This window comes from Pelobates fuscus, chromosome 4, assembly GCF_036172605.1.
Source record: "Pelobates fuscus isolate aPelFus1 chromosome 4, aPelFus1.pri, whole genome shotgun sequence".
NCBI classification, from domain to species: domain Eukaryota; kingdom Metazoa; phylum Chordata; class Amphibia; order Anura; family Pelobatidae; genus Pelobates; species Pelobates fuscus.
In genome coordinates, this window is record NC_086320.1 from 30,293,235 (window position 1) to 30,309,047 (window position 15,813).

General features: G+C 45.5%; 1 protein-coding gene across 1 annotated transcript in view; it reads right to left on the minus strand.

Annotated features, from left to right (window-relative positions):
- TG (thyroglobulin) overlaps positions 1-15,813 on the minus strand; it is a 262,451-nt gene that overhangs the window by 128,163 nt on the left and 118,475 nt on the right. The gene's annotated exons all lie outside the window — the stretch shown is intronic.

The window sequence follows — 15,813 nt, forward strand, 5'->3', positions numbered from 1 at the left end:
CGCTATACAGATTACAGGTGAATTCTATTCCCATAGCCACCATAATAACGCTTCTAAACTGGTCTTCTTTAAAATGCTGCCTATTTTTCCAGTGTCATCACAGGGGAACACCCAGAATGAAGATGAAATATATAGAAATTTAGATTTTTTTCACCCCTTTTGTCGTTGTATGTACCAGACCACGGGGAACCTGACTGGATACCTCCGCTAATTCCCTTCCTTCAGCTGGTCAGGAATCATGTAAAGTACAAATAGACCCATTTCCCCCCAGTAACTGGTTGACACACAGTCCTGGAGGTTTTATTGGCCACACACAACTTTTATGCATAACCCCCTGCAAGGGGTGTATCACACAAAAAATACAAGGTCACCTCCCAGGATCCTCCCCCTCCCTGGGTCCCTAGTGCAGGAAGGGGCTCTGTTCCCTTCGTCCCCTAAGCCCGCCACTAAATCCACTGCGTTTCCCACACCAAACACCAGGGGTCTTCTTCCCAAGAGCCTCTGTGCCTGGGAGTCTCCAAGGCACAGAAAAGCCCGCCCGCGGGAAAAGAGCTAGTATCTTTGTCCCTCAGGCTCATGAGGACGTGATAAACTCTCCAGTGCCCCAAAAGTGCCCACACCAATCTCAGGGCCCCTCACCTCGGCCCCTGGATCTCGATCGTTTGAGAGGTCCTGGGGTGAAACCCAGACAAGGGAAGCATCTCTTTTCGGGATATGAATGCTCCCACCCTGGGCCGCCATCAGGGGGTGACAACCATGACTGTTGTCACGGGCCCGGTGGCCCTGGGGGGCCCGGACTGCTCTGGCAGTCCTGGGCCCCACTTTCTTTCTCTGCACACATAGATAGCGAATATCGCGATCTATGTGTGCAGCCGCAGGCCCCCGGCTCCCTGTTACCGCAGAGGAGGCCCAGGCAGCACACAGCTTCTCCTCTCTTCTAATAACTCTCGCGAGACCCGCGGAGCGTTGCCATGGCAACCGGGTCTCACAAGAGTTATTAGAAGAGAGAAGAGAGGAGAGAAGCTGTGTGCTGCCCGGGCCCCCTCTGCGGTAACAGGGAGCCGGGGGCCCCCCCACCGGACCACCAGGGATCATGGAATCTCCCCCTGGACACAGGTAAGCAGGGTGGGGGGAATAACATTTACATTTAGTTTACACATTGCACATTTACACATATACACTAACACAACACACACACACTGCATACACTAACACACACACTGCATACACTAACACAACACACACTGCATACACTAACACACACACACTGTATACACTAACACAACACACACTGCATACACTAACACAACACACACACACAAACGGCATACACTAACACACACACTGCATACACTAACACAACACACACACACACTGCATAAACTAACACACACACTGCATACACTAACACAACACACACACACTGCATACACTAACACAAAACACACACACACACACTGCATACACTAACACACACACTGTATACACTAACACAACACACACACACTGCCTTCCCCTACACACACACTGCATACACTAACACACACTGCATACACTAACACAACACACACACAAACTGCATACACTAACACACACACTGCATACACTAACACAACACACACACACACACTGCATACACTAACACACACACTGCATACACTAACACACACACTACATACACTAACACAACACCCACACACACTGCATACACTAACACACACACTGAATACACTAACACAACACACACACACACTGCATACACTAACACAACACACCCACTGCATACACTAACACAACACACACACTGCATGCACTAACACACACACTGCATACACTAACACAACACACACACACTGCATACACTAACACACACACTGCATACACTAACACAACACACACACACACTGCATACACTAACACACACTGCATACACTAACACGACACACACACACACTGCATACACTAACACACACACTGCATACACTAATACAACACACACTGCATACACTAATACACTAATACAATACACACACTGCATACACTAATACAACATACACTCTGCATACACTAATACAACACACACACTGCATACATTAATACACTAATACAATACACACACTGCATACACTAATACAACATACACTCTGCATACACTAGCACAACACACACTCTGCATACACTAACACAACACACACTGCATACACTAACACAACACACGCACACTGCATACACTAACACAATGTACACTGCATACACTAACACAACGCACACGGAATACACTAACACAACACACACCCTGCATACACTAACACAACACACACTCTGCATACACTAACACAACACACACACACTGCATACACTAACACACACTGCATACACTAACACACACTGCATACACTAACACAACACACACACTGAATACACTGACACAACACACACATTCTGCATACACTAACACAACACACAATGCATACACTAACACAACACACACACTGCATACACTGACACAACACACACACTGCATACACTAACAACACACACAATGCATACACATTAACACACTCTGCATTCACTACACTAACACACACTCTGCATCCACTATACTGACACCCACTCTGCATTCACTACCCATTAACACACTCTGCATTCACTACACTAACACACACTCTGCATCCGCTACACTAACACACACTCTGCATCTGCTACACACTAACACTCTCTGCATTCACTACACATTAACACACACACTGCATACACTAATACAACACCCACTGCATACACTAACACAACACACACACACACTGCATACACTAACACAACACACACGGAACACACTAACACAACACACACTCTGCATACACTAACACAACACACACACACTGTATACACTAACACACACACTGCATACACTAACACAAAACACACACTGCATACACTAACACACACACACACACTGCATACACTAACACAACACACACACTGCATACACTGACACAACACACACAAACACTGCATACACTAACACAACACACACTGCATACACTAACACAACACACGCACTACATACACTGACACAACACACACACTGCATACACTGACACACCACACACACTGCATACACTGACACAGCACACACACACTGCATACACTAGCAACACACACTGCATACACTGACACAACACACACACACTGCATACACTGACACAACACACACACACTGCATACACTAACACAACACACACACTGCATACACTAACACAACACAACACACACACACTGCATACAATAACACAACACACACTCTGCATACACTAATACAACACACACTGCATACACTAACACACACACTGCATACACTAACACAACACACAGACTGCATACACTAATACACTAATACAATACACACACTGCATACACTAATACAACATACACTCTGCATACACTACACACTAACACACTAACTGCATCCACTATACTGACACACACTCTGCATTCACTACACATTAACACACTCTGCATTCACTACACTAACACACACTCTGCATCCGCTACACTAACACACACTCTGCATCCGCTACACACTAACACACTCTCTGCATTCACTACACATTAACACACACTCTGCATTAACTGCACTAACACACACTACATTCATTACACTAACACACTCTGCATTCACTACACACTAACACACACTCTGCATTCACTACACACTAACACACACTCTGCATTCATTACACACTAACACACATTCTGCATTCATTACACACTAACACACACTCTGCATTCACTAAACTATACACACACTCTGGATTCACTATACTGACACACACTCTGCATTCACTACACTAACATACACTCTGCATTAACTGTACACACAGCATCCACTACACAAACATCCTGTATTCACAGTACACACACTACATCCACCACAAATTGAAATGCTCTGCATTCACTATACACAGACACTGCGTCTAATACACACACTACATACACTCCAGACACTGCATCCACTAAACACATTCCATAGTTACATAGTAGTTACATAGTTACATAGCTGAAAAGAGACTTGCGTCCATCAAGTTCAGCCTTCCTCACATATGCTTTTGCTGTTGATCCAAAAGAAGGCAAAAAACCCAGTCTGAAGCGCTTCCAATTTTGCAACAAACTAGGAAAAAATTCCTTCTTGACCCCAAAATAGCAGTCAGATGTCTCCTTGGATCAAGCAGCTATTACCCCACTAATTAGAAATTGTATCCCTGTATGTTATGTTTTTGCAAGTATTTATCCAATTGCAACTTAAGCATCTGTATAGACTCTGACAAAACCACCTCTTCCGGCAATGAATTCCATATCCTTATTGCTCTTACTGTAAAAAAACCTTTTCTTTGCCTTAGATGAAATCTCCTTTCTTCAAGCCTAAATGTGTGACCTCGTGTCCTATGTATAGCCCTGTTTATGAATAGATTTCCAGATAATGGTTTGTACTGGCCTCGAATATATTTGTATAATGTTATCATATCCCCTCTCAGGCGCCGTTTTTCCAAACTGAAGAGATTTAAATTTTTTAACCTTTCTTCATAACTAAAATGCTCCATTCCTTTTATCAATTTTGTAGCTCGTCTCTGCACTCTTTCCAGTGCCATGATATCCTTCTTTAGAACAGGTGCCCAAAATTGCACAGCATATTCAAGGTGTGGTCTTACCAGCGATTTATAAAGAGGCAACATTATATTTTCATCTCGAGAATTTATGCCCCTATTTATACATGACAAAACCTTACTGGCCTTAGCAACGGCAGATTGACATTGCATATTGCTACCTAATTTGTTGTCTATAACAATTCCCAAATCCTTCTCGTGTGTGGTTATCCCTAGTTCACTACCATTTAGGGTGTAAATTGCTTGTGCATTCTTAACCCCGAAGTGCATAACTTTGCATTTTTCTACGTTAAATTTCATCTGCCATTTTAGTGCCCAGTCCCCCAATCTATCCAAATCCCTCTGAAGCAAGGCAATATCCTGCTCACATTTTATTACTTTACAAAGTTTTGTGTCATCTGCAAACACTGATACATGGCTTTCAATGCCCATTTCAAGATCATTTATAAATATGTTAAATAGAAGCGGTCCCAAAACAGAACCCTGAGGGACACCACTTACCACTTTTGTCCAGCTTGAAAATTTACCATTTATGACAACTCGCTGTACTCTATCCTTAAGCCAATGTTCTACCCAAGAACAAGAATATTCATCTAGACCAATTTCTTTTAGTTTGAAGACTAACCTATTGTGAGGAACCGTATGCCTTGGCAAAATCCAAGTAGATCACATCCACTGCAACACCCTGATCTATATTTCTACTTACTTCTTCGTAGAATGCAATTAGGTTAGTTTGACATGACCTATGTTTCATAAAACCATGCTGATTATTGCTAATAACACAGTTCTTCCCAATGAATTCCTGAATATTATCCCTTAATAGCCGTTCAAATAATTTCCCTGTCACAGAAGTTAAGCTCACAGGTCCATCTAGTACATACAAACACTACATCCACTACACAAACACACACTACATCACTGTACACACACTACATCCACTACTCAAATACTCTCTGCGTTCACTATACACACTGCATCCCCTACACAAACACACACTCTGCATTCACTGCACAAACAGTATCTAATACACACAAACACTACATCCATTACACACATTCTAATTCACTTCCACTATACACACCACATTCCGTCCTGCATCATTGTGAGCGGACTAGGTAGGGCGTGGGCAGGCCAGGGAGGGAGGGAGTGGGGGGCCCAGACCTTGTGCTTTGTCAGGGGCCCCAAAATTTCTGATGGCGGCCCTGCTCCCACCCAGGGAAGCACTCATGAATTACTTATCTTGCGGATTCCCATCTATGTGGCGAGTGCGAACGTTCTGATTAATTGGTGTGAACGTTCTAATGGGGCACTGTGAAAGCCCTCGTTCAGGAGATGAACGAGGCGGGAAACAATCCACGAATACTCCCCTAGTGGTGTTCGCCTGTACGAATGGTGGCCAGTAATTGTTTCCCTGGTGGTTTGCGGTTTTGACACCTATGTTGCAAGGCGTGAACATTCTAACCTAACATTCTAAATGAGTGATTGGGGTGGTCCCCGTTTGGGAGGTGAATGGATTCCCTTTGTGACAGGCCTCCCGAATGGGGAGCGGGCACAATAAACGAAAGAATGGGGAAAACACATACAATGTAAAGACAGGAAATTCACAGACAGGTAGTGGGTCCGCCTCAGTATATATTCCTCAGTCTCATGTTCTCTGTCAGAGTCGTGGAACTCTGAGGGTTCTGCGCAGTATCTTAGCTGAGTGATTAACTAACTAATATATATATATATATATATATATATATACACTGCCTGGCCGAAAAAAAAGTCGCCACCTGGATTTAACTAAGCAAAAAGGTAAGAGCCTCCTATTGGATACTGCATGGGCGATTATCTTTCAGCTGGAAACAAGCTATTTAACCCCAACTGATGCAATGAGTAGCCTCTCATTTCTTAAACAACTATGTCGAAAGACACATCCTGTGGTCGTGGAAAGATGTTAGTCTGTTTGAGAAGGGTCAAATCATTGGCATGCATCAAGCAGAAAAAAACATCTAAAGAGATTGCAGAAACTACTAAACTTGGGTTAAGAACTGTCTAACTGTAAAATTGGAAGGATAGTGGGGAACCACCAGCGATGGGTGAATCAGGGTAAGAAGAGGGGCAGATGAAGTGATGCACCCATCATGCCTAGTGCCCACTGTACAAGCCTGTGGGGGCAGTGCTATGATCTGGGGTTGCTGCAGTATGTCAGGTTTAGCTTCAGCAACATTATGTGCCCAAAGAATGAGGTTAGCTGACTACATGAATATACTGAATGACCAGGTTATTCCATCAATGGATTTTTTCTTACCTGATGGCACTGGCATATTCCAAGATGACAATGCCAAGATTCATCAGGCTCAAATTGTGAAAGAGTGGTTCAGGGAGCATGAGACATCATTTGCACACATGGATTGGCCACCACAGAGTCCACACCTTAACCCCATTGAGAATCTTTGGGATGGTCTGGAGAAGGCTTTGTGCAGTGGTCTGACTCTCCCATCATCAATACAATGCCACAGCGAATGCCGTAATCAAAGCTAAAGGTGGTCCAACTAAAGATTAGAGTGTATGACCTTTTTTATTTGGTGGTGACTTTTTTTTGGCCAGGCAGTGTATATATATGCTTTTTTTTAACATAGGGCCAACAACAGCATAAAGTCTGTAAAACTGTTAAACCATCCACATTTTAAAAAGTAAGTGCTAACAAATCTCTGTGCCCTGTACATTCAACTCTGACCCTAAAAACTTAAATCGCAATAATGTTTTTTCCCTAAATACAATATTGGCATTTACTAACTAGCCACCCATCGTTGGATCACAAAAGTAGTTTTGACTAAATCATTTAACAAAAGTGATATACTGGATCAACAAAAGATTTAGCCGACATATTTTCATTTTACTTTTTGTGATCCGTGTATAAGTAGTTCCTCACATTTTTTGGGGGGCTCCTCATTGTAAAGTGATTAAAGGTAGCACTGTTTACAGTGAATGCGGTATATCTTGTAGCCATACCGGTGATGTCACTGGTTTATTTGCCTTGCAACAGTTTCATATTTCTTGCAACAAAAGCAGAGAATGGAAACTGCTAAGCTCCACCCACTAACTTTAACGCCCCCTTAAGGAAATGGAACAAAATATGGACAGCTGTACATTTCTAAAAACTCCCTGTACAGACTTTGTTCTAGTGAATAGAGCAGCTCACTCACTGCAATAAAGCTAATTAAAAACCATAAGACAACACAAACCATTCACTGAAACACTACCAACATCTATTATTATATATCTATGTTGCTGCATTTTTTTCTTACACATTCCTGCATACCCAGTATATCCTAAGTGACAAGGATCCTAGAGTGGGGATTTTTCCACTCCACACCATCACAAGAGAGCCAATGTGGGCTCACAAATATGTGAGTATATATATTTACTTTTATTGTGCTATTTTGATTGTGAACATCAGTATAGAAAGCCTTTTCTTTGTTGTGTTTACATATCCTGAGGACTCCCATCACTAAGGACCTTATCCCATCATTCACAAGTGTGAATTGTACATCCCATGCCCATAAGAATAGACTGTGATTATATTTACTTACCCTCCTCAATGCTGCCACTTTAAGAGAATACTACACTATTGACTCTCTTTTTGTTCCATTTTGTTTTCACATATTTTAATTTGAGGCGCAGCATCCATGTGTCTGTCGTGATTATATCTGCAGTTTCCATTCACTTCTTTATAGATGACTGGAGACACAGCTGGTTTTGAAAAGCTCATGGCATCTAACAAGGTTAACCATTTAGGAGGGGCAGCCCCCCACCACCAGTCTTCACTGACACACTTGCTAGATAGTTCTACCATTCAAAATCTCAGCTCATTCTTGTTTTAATCAGATAGAAAATAAATCAGGTCAATATGGGGGAAACCCCCAAAATACAATTATTATATTATATGACTACTTTCATAAAAAGTTTCCTTTATTTTAATTATTCATTTCTATAATGCAAAGAGTTGGCAAACAGAGCTGGAGACTTAACCCAAGCTCCAAAAGCTCTCATATTAATATAGACAAGGGAGGAACATCGTAAACAGACAAGAATGAGTTTTGTGTTCTCTATGAAGGCACAATTCTGTCCCTCTGTATTTCTGCAGAGGCACTATCAATTTCCCAGTGCGTCTGTCTCCTCTGCAGCAACCTTTGCAGTTGAGACTTCATGATGTAGTACAGATCTGAACTACATATATGAACGGATGTGTGGGGCAACGGTTCTTACTATGTAACCATTATTTTTACCTTCTAGAACAGAGACATGCAGCCTGTGGACCAATACCCACAGTGTGCTTCAGCCTGCCTGATACCCACAGTGTACTCCAGCCAGCCAGATGCCCACAGTCTTCTCCAGCCTGCCTGACACTAACAGTGTGCTCCAGCCTCCCTGATACCCACAGTGTGTTCCTGCCTGCCTGAATCCAGTCGGATACCTCCAGTGTGCTGCAGTCTACCTGATACCCACAGTGTGCTCCAGCCTGCCTGATACTCACAGTGTGCTCCAGCCTCCCTGATACCCACAGTGTGTTCCTGCCTGCCTGAATCCAGCCGGATACCTCCAGTGTGCTGCAGCCTACCTGATACCCGCAGTGTGCTCCAGCCTGCCTGATACTCACAGTGTGCTCCAGCCAGCCAGATGCCCACAGTCTTCTCCAGCCTGCCAGACACTCACAGTGTGATCCAGCCTCCCTGATACCCACAGTGTGCTCCTGCCTGCCTGAATCCAGTCGGATACCTCCAGTGTGCTGCAGCCTACCTGATAACCACAGTGTGCTCCAGCCTGCCTGATACTTACAGTGTGCTCCAGCCTGCCTGATACCCCCAGTGTGCTTCAGCCTGCCTGAATCCAGCCAGATACCACCAGTGTTCTGCAGCCTACCTGATACCCACAGTGTGCTCCAGCCAGCCAGACACCCACAGTGTGCTCCTGCCTGCCTGAATCCAGCCAGATACCCACAGTGTGCTCCAGCCAGTCGGATACCCACAGTGTGCTCCAGCCTGCCTGAATCCAGCCAGATACCCACAGTGTGCTCCAGCCTGGCCGATACCCACAGTGTGCTCCAGCCTGCCTGAATCCAGCCAGATACCCACATTTTGCTCCAGCCTGGCCGATACCCACAGTGTGCTCCAGCCTGCCTGAATCCAGCCAGATACCCACAGTGTGCTCCAGCCTGGCCGATACCCACCCGATACCCACAGTGTGCTCCAGCCTTCCTGATACCCCCAGTGTGCCAGCCGGATACCACCAGTGTGCTGCAGCCTACCTTATACCCACAGTGTGCTCCAGCCAGCCGGACACCCACAGTGTGCTCCTGCCTGCCTGAATCCAGCCAGATACCCACACTGTGCTCCAGCCAGTCGGATATCTCCAGTGTGCTGCAGCCTACCTGATACCCACAGTGTGTTCCAGCCTGCCTGATACTCACAGTGTGCTCCAGCCAGCCAGACACTCACAGTGTGATCCAGCCTCCCTGAATCCAGTCGGATACCTCCAGTGTGCTGCAGCCTACCTGATAACCACAGTGTGCTCCAGCCTGCCTGATACTTACAGTGTGCTCCAGCCTGCCTGATACTTACAGTGTGCTCCAGCCTTCCTGATACCCCCAGTGTGCTTCAGCCTGCCTGAATCCAGCCGGATACCACCAGTGTGCTGCAGCCTACCTGATACCCACAGTGTGCTCCAGCCAGCCAGACACCCACAGTGTGCTCCTGCCTGCCTGAATCCAGCCAGATACCCACAGTGTGCTCCAGCCAGTCGGATACCCACAGTGTGCTCCAGCCTGCCGGAATCCAGCCAGATACCCACAGTGTGCTCCAGCCTGGCCGATACCCACAGTGTGCTCCAGCCTGCCTGAATCCAGCCAGATACCCACATTGTGCTCCAGCCTGGCCGATACCCACAGTGTGCTCCAGCCTGCCTGAATCCAGCCAGATACCCACAGTGTGCTCCAGCCTGGCCGATACCCACCCGATACCCACAGTGTGCTCCAGCCTTCCTGATACCCCCAGTGTGCCAGCCGGATACCACCAGTGTGCTGCAGCCTACCTTATACCCACAGTGTGCTCCAGCCAGCCAGACACCCACAGTGTGCTCCTGCCTGCCTGAATCCAGCCAGATACCCACAGTGTGCTCCAGCCAGTCGGATACCCACAGTGTGCTCCAGCCTGCCTGAATCCAGCCAGATACCCACAGTGTGCTCCAGCCTGGCCGATACCCACAGTGTGCTCCAGCCTGCCTGAATCCAGCCAGATACCCACATTGTGCTCCAGCCTGGCCGATACCCACAGTGTGCTCCTGCCTGCCTGAATCCAGCCAGATACCCACAGTGTGCTCCAGCCAGTCGGATACCCACAGTGTGCTCCAGCCTGCCTGAATCCAGCCAGATACCTACAGTGTGCTCCAGCCTGCCTGAATCCAGCCAGATACCCACAGTGTGTTCCAGCCTGCCTGAATCCAGCCAGATACCCACAGTGTGCTCCAGCCTGCCCGATACCCACAGTGTGCTCCAGCCTGCTTGAATCCAGACAGATACCCACAGTGACTGTCTGTGTGTGTGTGTGTATGACTGCCTGTGTGTGTGTGTGTGTGTGTATGACTGCCTGTGTGTGTGTGTATGACTGCCTGTGTGCCTGACTGCCAAAAAGTGTATGACTGCGTGTGTGTGTGTGTGTGACTGCCTGTGTGTGTATGACTGCCTGTGTGTGTGTGTCTGTGTCTGTATGACTGTCTGTGTGTGTATGACCGCCTGTGTTCGTGTGTGTGTGTGTTTGACTACCTGTGTGTTTGTGTGTGTGTGTATGACTGCCTGTGTGAGTGTATGACTGCGTGTGTGTGTGTGTGTGTGTGTGTGTGTGTGTGTGACTGCCTGTGTGTGCATGACTGCCTGTGTCTGTATGACTGTCTGTGTGTGTGTGTGTGTATGACTGCCTGTGTGTGTGTATGACTGCCTGTGTGTGTGTCTGTATGACTGCCTGTGTGTGTGTGTGTGTGTGTGTGTGTGTGTGTGTGTGTGTGTGTGTGTGTGTGTGTGTGTGTGTGACTGACTGTCTGTGTGTGTGTGTGTGTGTGTGTGTGTGTGTGTGTGTGTGTGTGTGTGTGACTGCCTGTGTGTGTGTGTGTATGTGTGTCTGTATGCCTGTGTATGACTGTCTGTGTGTGTGTGTGTGTGTGTGTGTATGACTGCCTGTGTGTGTGGGTGTATGACTGCCTGTGTGTGTGTGTGTGACTGCCTGTGTGTGTATTACTGCCCGTGTGTGTGTGACTGCCTGTGTGTATGACTGCCTGTGTGTGTGTATGTGTGTGTGTCTGTATGACTGTATGTGTGTGTGTGTGTGTGTATGACTGCCTGTGTGTGTGTGTGTGTATGACTGCCTGTGTGTGTGTGTGTGTGTATGACTGTATGTGTGTGTGTGTGGGTGTGTGTATGACTGCATGTGTGTGTGTATGCCTGCCTGTGTGTGTCTGTATGATTGCCTGTGTGTGTGTCTGTATGACTGCCTGTGTGTGTGTCTGTATGCCTGTGTGTGTGTGTGTCTTTATGACTCTGTGTGTGTGTGTGTGTGTGTGTGTGTGAGACTGCATGTGTGTGTGTGTATGACTGCCTGTGTGTGTTTGTGTTTGTGTGTGTGTGTGTATGATTGCCTGTGTGTGTGTATGACTGCCTGTGTGTGTGTGTGTGTGTGTGTGTGTGTGTGTGTGTGACTGCCTGTGTGTTTTAGTGACTGCCTGTGTGTGTATAACTGCCTGTGTGTGTGTGACTGCCTGTGTGTGTATGACTGCCTGTGTGTGTGTGTGTGTGTGTGTGTGTGTGTGTGTGTCTGTATGACTGTCTGTGTGTGTGTGTGTATGACTGCCTGTGTGTGTGTGTATGACTGCCTGTGTGTGTGTGTGTGACTGCCTGTGTGTGTGTGACTGCCTGGGTGTGTATGACTGCCTGTGTGTGTGTGACTGCCTGTGTGTGTATGACTGCCTGTGTGTGTGTGTGTGTGTCTGTATGACTGTCTGTGTGTGTGTGTGTATGACTGCCTGTGTGTGTGTATGACTGCCTGTGTGTGTGTGTGTGTGTGTGTGCATGACTGCCTGTGTCTGTATGACTGTGTGTGTGTGTGTGTGTGTGTATGACTGCCTGTGTGTGTGTCTGTATGACTGCCTGTGTGTGTGTGTGTGTGTGTGTGTGTCTGTATGCCTGTGTGTGTGTATGTATGACTGTCTGTGTGTGTGTGTGTGTGTGTGTGTGTATGACTGCCTGTGTGTGTGTGTGTGTGTATGACTGACTGCCTGTGTGTGTGTATGACTGCCTGTGTGTGTGTGTGTGTGTGTGTGTGTGTGACTGCCTGTGTGTGTGTGACTGCCTGGGTGTGTATGACTGCCTGTGTGTGTGACTGCCTGTGTGTGTATGACTGCCTGTGTGTGTGTATGACTGCCTTTGTGTGCGTTTGTGTGTGTGTGTGACTGCCTGTGTGTGTGTGTGTGTGTGTATGACTGCCTGTGTGTGTGTGTGTGTGTGACTGCCTGTGTGTGTATGACTGCCTGTGTGTGTGTGTGACTGCCTGTGTGTGACTGCCTGTGTGTGACTGCCTGTGTGTGACTGCCTGTGTGTGTGCCTGTGTGTGTGCCTGTGTGTGTGTATGACTGCCTGTGTGTTTGTGTGACTGACTGTGTGTGTGACTGTCTGCCTGTGTGTGTGTGTGTGTGTGTGACTGCCCGCCTCTGTGTGTGTGGATGTCTTCCTGTGTGTGTATGTGTGTGTGTGTCACATACAACCAATACACGCATATCACACACTGTTAATACACCCATTACAAATATCACACACAGCCAACACATAGCATACATATCACACACAGTCATCATACCTACTATCACATACACAGACAACACAAACATTACATCATACATGTATGATGGTGGGGGGTGGCAGGGGGAGCTGTGAAGATTTTTCGCACAGGGCGCTAAAGGCCCAAGGCCGGCCCTGCTCCTGCCTGCCCGAATCCAGCCAAATACCCACAGTGTGCTTCAACCTGCCTGATACATTAATAATACATTGTTACATTTACATTTGTTTTTTGATAACTCTCTGGTACTGCATTGATTTCTTGTGATTATATTTGGATGCAGTTAATACATTGTTTATTTGTGCGCCGATTATACATTTTGCTGTTTTATAATTGTATATCAGATTTCTGAGTGGATGGAAGCCGTTCTGTATGCTTTGCATTTAAAGTACCTTCATGGTAGTAATTTGTTTTATGCTACTTCAAAAAGTCCTGGAACTATAGTATGGTAGCACAATGTACATAAACTGCTCATGGTATGTTTTAGGCTTATATTAGCATGCAATCCTAAAGTGGTTTCAGAATGAAATCATGTCTTCTTTGCTTCCTCCGGAGTACATTTAAATGTAGGTAAAGGGAACAAAGTTTAAGGTAAACTGGAAAAATAAGAATCTAAATTTAACATAAAGTTTCCAGAGAGCTAAGCATAATCTATCATGTGTTCTACCCACGTTATATATATATATTGGGAGAAATTACTGTAATGCATCACCTGCATATCTCAAGATGGACATTGAAAAGTCCTCCTTTGTCCCAGAAACTAATGAAATCATGTTTCCATAACTAAAAAAAAAAAAATCAAATATAAACAGAGTGACCTCTAATCAAAGAAAAAGTTCTGGGCAGCAACACATACACCATATACACAGTTCTATCCAAAGTCAGTTATGCTATACATAAAACACAACATAACAAACCCTATGCCTGAAAATAAAAATAAAAAGTAACAAAACTGTAACAAATAGTCCTGGTAGAACCACCACATTATCAATTAAATCGAAGCAGGATGCAGTAGCTCCAACTGGACTGTAATCACAGAGACAGTGTTCAACTACCCAACATAAGATACACTATATGTTTATACTACACACGGGACATAAAAGCTAGTGAAACGAACCACCAAACAAAAATGGATAAATATAAAAAAAATATACAGCAGTACATACGTAAATATATGTGAATATGTATGTAAACTGATGAGACGGGATAATAAACAAGCTGTTCGTAGGGGACCCCTCCACGGAAAAGAAAATAAACTGGGAGGTAGTGAATACAGATGACCGAAATCAAATAAACCGTCGATAAAAGGAAGGGCGGTCCAGTCCGGCAATATGTTTGAGCTCTTCGTCCCTCTTGCAACTTCCACTCTCGAGACCCGGTAAATCCACGTGTACACACAGCGTCTCGAAAAGTGTAAAATGAACACAGCGACCGGAAACTTTTCAAAAGGCCGCGGTGATAGCTAAAAGAAACAGTGTGTGTATACCAATTCCGGAAAGAAAAAATAAAAATAAAGGTATCCACAAACATCTGGAATCCCAGAGTTCCCAGTTTGATATGCAAATTAGCACGGACAGACATCATGTTTTTGCAGATACCCTTAGCAATGGACACTGTTTCAAACACAGCTTTATTCAAACCATTGCATGGGTTGTGATCCAGAAGGATCAGTGACCAGAAGTCAGCAGTGGACTGCACAGTTTCACCTTGGGGGTCTCATCAGCATGGCGTCACTTCTGGTCTTCAACTTGAACTATCTATGAGAATGCATAGCTAGGCGTTATGCTATAAGCATTCAGAGTGCTATATATTTGGAAAAAGAGTTCACTCCAACCCCTGTGCACTGTTCAGAGGAATGCAAATGTTGTCTTCAACACTGCATTGAAACCAAATATTAAAGCAAAACTATAGAGCTAGGGAAAAAATGTTTTTTTCCCAGCGCTATAGTGCCCCCCTCTGTCATCCCCCTGCTCTCCCCCCCACCGTGGTGCTGAAGGGGTTAAAAACCCTTTATCACTTACCTGACTCCTGAGCAGAGGGGGAGCCTGATATTATGGCACTGAAAGAGTGCAGAGGCAGGCTACAAAATTTATAAAAGGAATGGAACATTTTATGAAGAAAGGTTAACAAAATGTAAACTTCTTTAGTTTAGAACAGCGTTTCCCAATTGGGGTTCCACCAAAAGTTTAAAAAATAAAATGACTGCAGGCGGCGAGGGAGCGGTGAGCAGTGATCTCCCTGCTCAGCTCCCTCGTGCGCACAGCAGTGATGCGGAAGCCGGAATATGA